We start from the raw sequence: 7,996 nt of genomic DNA on the forward strand, positions 1-7,996 counted from the left end.
TTGGAAAATAAAGGTTCCGAATTCTTGTGAAATATTGTTAGGGTAGTAATGAAATAGTATTTTTTCCTTATGGATTATGTATTTTTTTTTGCAAGAGAAATTATATATATACAAACCATCGATCAATACAGAAACAACAACAAAAATACAGATAAATGCTCAGCAAAAGACTAAAGACTAAACATTATAGCTACTAGGACTAGAACAAGAGAAAACGAAAGCACAGCAGCCCAAGTAACAGATCAATTCACATCAGATAAGGTTTCCAGAACAGCTTTGTAGGCATAATCACAAAAGCTCTTCAGGATGGTGGTGCAGCTCACACAACGGCACAACACGATTGCAACACTCTTTGGCGTATTCATTCGCGACAGAGTTGGCTTCCCTGTAAATATGTGACACACACAAACAATCCACCTCTCTAATAATTGTATCAATTTGATGAAGCTCATTTATCAATTTCCATGGACGATGCACTCTCTGATTTACCCATCCCACAGCGAGTGAGGAGTCACTCTCGATCGCAATATGAGATATAGAGAAGTTTTTGCAGAAAATTAGAGCATGTAAAATTGCAAAAACCTCAGCTTCGAATGCCCAATGACACCCAACAACTTTCGAAAAGGCTCTAATAATTGTTCTCATGTTGCTCCTTATCGCCCCTCCTATGCCACTCGGACCAGGGTTTCCTTGAGAAGAGTCATCGACGTTAAATTTAAGCATAGAGCCCTCCGGTGGCTGCCACTCAATATTCCGCTCAATTGAGTCAGGCTTTATAGGAAGCCCTAGTTTTTCAAAGTGTTGTGCAAAATCATAGGAGGAGAAAGGACATGAAGGCCACCACGCTTGGATCCACCAAAGGATTCTCATGAGATGAAGATCCCGAATCACTTCCGAATTGAAAGTGGTATTTTGGAAAAGCAGATTATTTCTGTCTAGCCACAACGACCAGACCAAAGCAAATGGTATTAACTCCCATAGCATGAAATCAGAATTAATTTCCACAGTGAGTTATTTATTCAACTTTGATCCTCATTATGTGTATATATATTCTTCATCTATTGTTAATTGATTTGGTTACATGGAGGGGCTAAGCCCCAAGAGAACTAACCACTAGCCCACAGGGAAGAACAACCTCCCTTCCCTATCCAACCGATTAATTTACTTTTTCCAATTTTCTCTATTTAACACGGCATATTTTCCTAACCCCTAAATTCATCTACAGTCCTAACATTACATCTCACAAGCGCCATATCAAACTCATTATGCTCATAAAATATAAAATTTCAAAACTTATTAGAATTCCATCAAAACTATTCCAGGCTAATAGAATATGATTTAAATTGTACAAATTATGTAGGGTACAAACAACTCCAAGAATATTTGAGCATTCCTATTCAAAGCTTGATATATATAGGGGAGTATCATATGAGAAAACATTTTTTATATGAGAAAGATAGGAATGATTCACATCCTTTAGATTAAAATAGACGGTCTGGATTAAAACATTCATTGAAAGACCTCACGTGCTCTACATTCCTATTACTCTCACTGTATCTAATCTCTAGCCACCGCCACAATCTTTTAGCAAATCACCGCTTGCAACTTGCAAGCCTCTTTCACCAAAATCACCTTCTGTTTGCTGTTCTGTTGAAATTCTTGGGGTGAGCTTTGTATGGTGTTCAGTAGTTGTGGTTTTGATTTGAATTATAGCTTGGTGCCTTGCATTCTAGGATTAGGAAATAGCAAAGAAAATGGTTTTGAGCAAGGAAACAGCAACGTGGGATTGGGGAGGATTGGAATGGTTTTGAATCAACTTTGAATGTGGCTCGGTGCCTTGCATTCATCATGCGTTGGTACTTGGTAGGGAATTTCATTTAGAAAGTTTTCCTCTATTTATACATTTCTGGGTTTTCATTTTCATGGCCAGATCCAGTTGGGTTTCCCTGTTTATTGTCATTGTCAATTTGCTGAGATAAAAACTTGAACTTTGCTCAATTAGCACACAAGAACGGGGTTGGGTTTGCAGCGGCAGCGACGACGCACAAAAACTATTGCAGAGGCAGCGTCGACGCACAAAAACAAGGATTGCAGAGGCAACGACGACGCACAGAAACAAGGATTGCAGAGGGCGTGCGGGGCAACTCCGTCGACGAACAATGGAGCGTGATTGCAGCGGTAGTGTGGACACACAAGAACAGTGATTCAATGTTATGGAGAACGAATTGCAAAGGGGTACGCCGTACGGTGCAACGAATTAGAGAACGAATTTTCCAGAAACCGTGGACTGTTTCAGAAAGCAGTAGAATTAGGAATTGAGAGCACGTGAGGTCTTTAAATGAATGTTTTAATCCAGTCCGTCTGTTTTAATCTAAAGGCTGTGAATCATTCCTATCTTTCTCATATAAAAAATGTTTTCTCATATGATACTCCCTTTATATATATGTTTAGGGTGTGTGGTATAGAGGAACTAAGTGTTTATGCCAATGAGCACTTAGCATGTAATCCTTAAGTGTTCTCAAACAAGCTCTCTGAAACAAACCCTTATTGCTTTTCACTAATTGTAATTCATTTCCTTTAATTACATGTTCTCCTTATCATGATGGAGTTCCTATAAACATGGAATTTATGCCTTTAAGAGTTGTCACAAAAAATGTGTACAATTTATGTTATAAAGAGCACTAATATCATTTGCTTATCGTTTGATCATGTGCTATAGCCATTTTTCTGGGATATGGATGCTAATTTGATTTGTTTTAACTTTTCTTATTTTATTTATGTAGTAGGAAAATTTAATTTGTACGATTAATTTAAAATATTTCTATTTTTATCATTATTTATGTATTAATTAGGATTAGATTGTATTTCTTTATTAAATAAGATTTTAGTTTTTCTTTTTTTTTTAAGCAAAATGATTATATATAGTATATATCACCATAAAAACTAAAAAATCCTTAACAAAAGACAAGATAGAGGCAACATAATCAAAAAGAGGGACACAACACCTCTAAAGAGCGGGGCCCTCTACCAAAGTTTTTTTATTTATAACGTTGCATAACCCCATTATGACCTATGATCACAACTCACAAGATGACCCAGTCAAACTCATTAATTAAAAAAATATTTTTAGTTTGGCATAAGTCTTTGAGAAATTATAGAAGGACCTCATCCCAAACACCTCATCACCGTCCATTCCTTACGATTTCTCAACAAGCATGGTCATAGCCACCCCTTTCCAGTGACCCTAGCTTCAGCAACAACCACAAACTCCTTCACTCGTGATGACAACCAAAACATAGCTATAAAATGACAATGAATTTAATAACAGAGCAAGAAATACTTGAAATTAAAACCAATGCTCATTGCTCAAAGATAATGTCAGCCATTCAAGCATCAACGTGGAAGACGCACACTAAGATCTAACGACACAAACACCCAAAAATCTTGCCCAAGCCATAAGACACACACAAAAACAACAACTCACAGTGACACAAAGAAAAGACCAAAGGAGAAAGGGTAGATTCGAATAGAGAAATGATGGAGTTGGTCGAGCGTGAAAGTTAGAGCGCAAATGATAGCCAAATATAGAGCGCAAGCAGCAGAGCCCAAACGGCAGGGAGTTGCACAGATCTGAGAAGGGGTGCGCCAATGGCAAGGGAAATAATGGAGGGGAAAGTCTATCAATTAGGTGTTTAGGCTTAGAAAGTAACCGCCTAGAGTGGGGGCTACTCCTATAACCGCCTAGGGTGGGGGCTATTCCTGTATGGACTTCTAGGCCGAGAAAATATAAGGCCCAATAAGTCCACTAGGGTTAGATTAGGGTTTCTTGTACCCCTATAAAAGAGAAAGTTTGTAACTTGAGAAAGGACTTTTTGACTATTTATACATTTGGCGGCTAAACTATTACAAGACTATACTTCTACTAGGGTTTTGGGCTTGGATCGTCTTCATTGTTCTCTATACATGAATAATCTCATTTTTCGTTTACATTCTTTCCTTTTATATTCTTTCTTTTTATGTATCCAAACAGATTTTGGTCCTCTCCAGCAGGAATCCCTTTGCAGCCTCTCCAACACTCATCTCAACCATCAGATTCATCCAACGATCCCAATTGAAGAAGCTGGCAAGGCATGAAACAGTGTCGCATCATAGAGATTTTACAATCTCTTCCCAATCGCTACTGCGACTTTCACTGTCGCGCTCCCATCACCCTGAAGTTACGGTGATTAGGCAGCGTTCTTGATCTTCTTCTTTTGGTCGCCTCTTTATCCCCTATCAATGTTGACCCCTCTCGGAGCTGAGGACCTCCAACTGAGTGGCCCGGTCTAAGAGAAGCGGGTTCTCCGTTCTGGTCTCGGCGTCGTATCGTGTCCATCGTCCTGAAGCGCTATGGCGATGGGGTGCTTGAAATCAACAACTCCAACGGTTATAATTACTTATGAAGGTATGGTATCGTAAATCCTGCTCTTATGTTATGTGCATACTAAAATTGTTGGTTTTGTAGATTTGCTTGAGGGTTGTAAGACTGTGAACCCTCAACTACTATTGTGTCAATTTTCTTCTAGCTCAGTTTAAAGGTTGCCCCATTTTCCCATCTTGCCTCAATTTCCATCTTTCTAACCTCTTGGAGCTGGATCCTTAGTTTGTCAATATGGTATTGAATCATTTTCTTTGACAAGTATAAAACCCCAAACAAAAAGGGAAAACTACACCAAAGAAATGTGGAAATAGAAGACAGCAAAAAGGCAAACCACCCAAACAATAGAGAAGATAAAATCTCAAATAAAAAGGGTTAAAATAAAGAGCTCACAGACACAATTGGCATACTATAGTTTCAACCAAAACAAACAAACGATCTACCGAAAAATCTGTTAGTGACTCACAAAAATCTTCTCTACGATGGTTGTGCTTCAAAACAACGTTGATTCACATTACTGTGCTGCTCCCTTCAAAAAACAAGGGTTTTAACCCTTTAAATAAAAAGAAACATGGCTTGGCCCAAAAAACTAAATCTTTTTTTTTCGGTAAAATAAAGTTGTGTTGCCCAATTAAGGAGGAAACCACCCAACGGTAACAAAAGTTCTGTTTACAATAATGTAAACAAGACTTTAGTCCAATCCTTTGTTTACTTTCTTTTTTAGTAAATTGGAAAAAATAACATAAAAGTCAAACACCTTTGTCATCCACGCTGAAGTCACAAAAAGTAAAAAACATTGTTAAATTGAATTTCAGTTCATCAGTGAGATAAATCAGCAAATGGGGCTTTTTTTTTCAAATTCTAGTTCCTTCTCCAGGAGTTGTTTTTTAGTTTCAAATTAGATGACTGATTATGAAGTCTATTTGAATTGTAGCTTGCTTTGAATGAACCACTACTCTCAAATGTGGTTTTTGTGTTCAAGCTATGGCAGTGGACCCAAAACAAAACACCAACCAAACCTGAGAGCTATCAATTACAATAAAATGATATTCAAATTCTAATCCATCGAGTAAATATTTCTTTTTCAATATATTGAAGCAGAGTTATATACCAAAGAGTACAACCGTTAAAATTCAATAATACATAATTATCAAAAATTACATAAGTCGTATTCTAGATGTTCTACATACTTGACTTTACAACTTTCTTAGGCTTAATAATAAAAGCATTTGTGTCCCTCACTTATCACGATTTGACAGTTCTGGTCTCTCTTAAAACTTATTAGCATACAACACCCCTCACTCCTCACTGTTACTAACCATTGAAGTTTTGATTTTCCGTCAACTTTCATTCATTCTTTAATTGTTTTTAATTAAAAATAATAATAAAAAGTTGATATTAAAAAGAAACTCAGGCGGGCGGAAGGACTAAAAGTCCAAAACCAAACATTAATGCAAATGTTAGAGTCCACTTCCCACACTTACGCCGGCGAGGACTAAAACCAAACATTATATTAAGGTTAGGGACAAAAACTTAATTAAGCCTTAAAACTACACTTCAAACCAATGTTCTGAAAATCGAACCGGACCGGCCAGTCCGACCGGGACCCGGACCTATAGCCGGTTCGGTTGGCATATTAAACCGTTAGTTACTGAACTGGAAGTCAGATCGGAGATCCGGTCAGAACCGGCAAAGCGGACGGTTTACAATTTGGAAGAAAAAATTGAAAAAAAGGCATGAGCAAGATTCGAACTCACAACACATAGGTGCCAAAAAGTAGCATTTGCCACTAAGCCACATCTATCTTTCAAGAATGAATTGCAAAGAAATATATTTATCATAAGATTTAACAAACGCTTCCCACCAAAATGAATTTTCGACCCTTGTGCTTGCACCTGTAACAGAGATCCTACCACTTTTCAACAAAATATACATGTTAACTATATGTGAGTTTATTTTTATTTGGATATAATGAAAAATAAGTACACTATAAATATTAAAATACATGTTTTATATCATTTTGTTTTATTCTAAACATTGGGTTCATTCACACAAAAAAAAGTTAAACATCACTTGCCAATTATAAACATCACTTGCACAAACTTTCGAAGGTACCACCTGTTTTGTTGTTTTTTTTAATATATACTCAAACATAGAATATTTGTTAATTTTATAAAACTTAATATTATTTTGTTTGCTTGATATCTTTATAATATTACATGTAATTAAATTAAAATCTAGGTATAAATTTAAGAGTTAATATAAGTATTAGTAATAAATGATATTTTAAATATTATTTTACTATAAACGGTTCGACCCCGGTTTGACCTCGGTTAAACCTTTAAACCTTAAACCAGGACCTTCACCGATTCAATGACCGGTCCGGTTTTCAGAACATTGCTTCAAACTATCCTTGTTTCACCTTTTTTAAGTTTTTCCTTCTCTGCAATGCTACCTTGCACTCTCCATAGTTTTAGTCTCCCAAACCACATTAGAATCCTCTTCATATGGCTTCTGCTATTATTCTTACTGCATAAGATTTTCTCTATTACCCTCTTCTTCTAACCATTCCTTATCCGCATCAATATCAAGAGTTCCACCTCTGCATTTCTTTTTCTCATTAGTAGTTCTTTACTTTCCTTCAGCTTTCTGTTTTCTTCAACTAGAATGATCACTACTTAATTGATCCATCTCCCCAAATATTGATCTTCTTGAGTGATGCCGATGAAAGATTGTGATAATAAAGAAAGAGTGTTAGCTGCAAAACTCTAGTTATTTTAATGCAGCAAGGGAAAATCAATTCTTTATGAGTAACACACACAATTGTAGTTGTATTTCTCTATGGTCAGCAAAACAATTCTCTATAACTAACACAATTGTAATTCCAAAACTAAACACACACAAATTGGTGGCTTCTACGAAGTAAAGGTCATTCTACAAGAAACCACAATATGACAAGCATGATAGATATATAAGCTCTTTTTTTTTGAAACTATGGTAGATATATAAGCTGGAACAACAGAGTTTAATTTGCAGGAACAACAGAATTTGCACATTCCGCAAGCAAGCAAAATATGACTATCAATAATTGCATATGGTATGTTAGCTGCCGTCTTTTTTCCATGGAGCAAAAGGAGGAAGAAGTAGATTTAAAGGCTCTTCATTTTAAAGTTATAAGACCTGAGCTGAACTGACAAATTACTCTAGTTGTTATAGGGATGAAATTGACCAGTACACAGGAAAGGAGTGTGAAATGCATTTTTCTAATTGATGCCATGGTTGGTTATGTCGAAGGAAGGATAATACTAATTGAAGAAGGTAGCTAGTAGAATTTGTCTTTGTAGGTGAATAGTGAGACGAGATGGGGAACCAGGAGCGTCGCATGGGGAGACGTGATACGCAACGGAGGGACATGGGGAGCGATAAGGTGTGGCGGGTAAAAGTCACGGATCGTGAGGGTGAGAAGGAGAATCCGGGATGTCTCTATAATACGACACCGTTTTCATGCCTTGTCAACTTCTTTAATTGGGATCATTGGATGAATCTGACGGTTGAAATGAGTGTTGGAGAAGGTGTAGA

Source organism: Lotus japonicus, chromosome 2 (genome assembly GCF_012489685.1).
Source record: "Lotus japonicus ecotype B-129 chromosome 2, LjGifu_v1.2".
Taxonomy (NCBI): Eukaryota; Viridiplantae; Streptophyta; class Magnoliopsida; order Fabales; family Fabaceae; genus Lotus; species Lotus japonicus.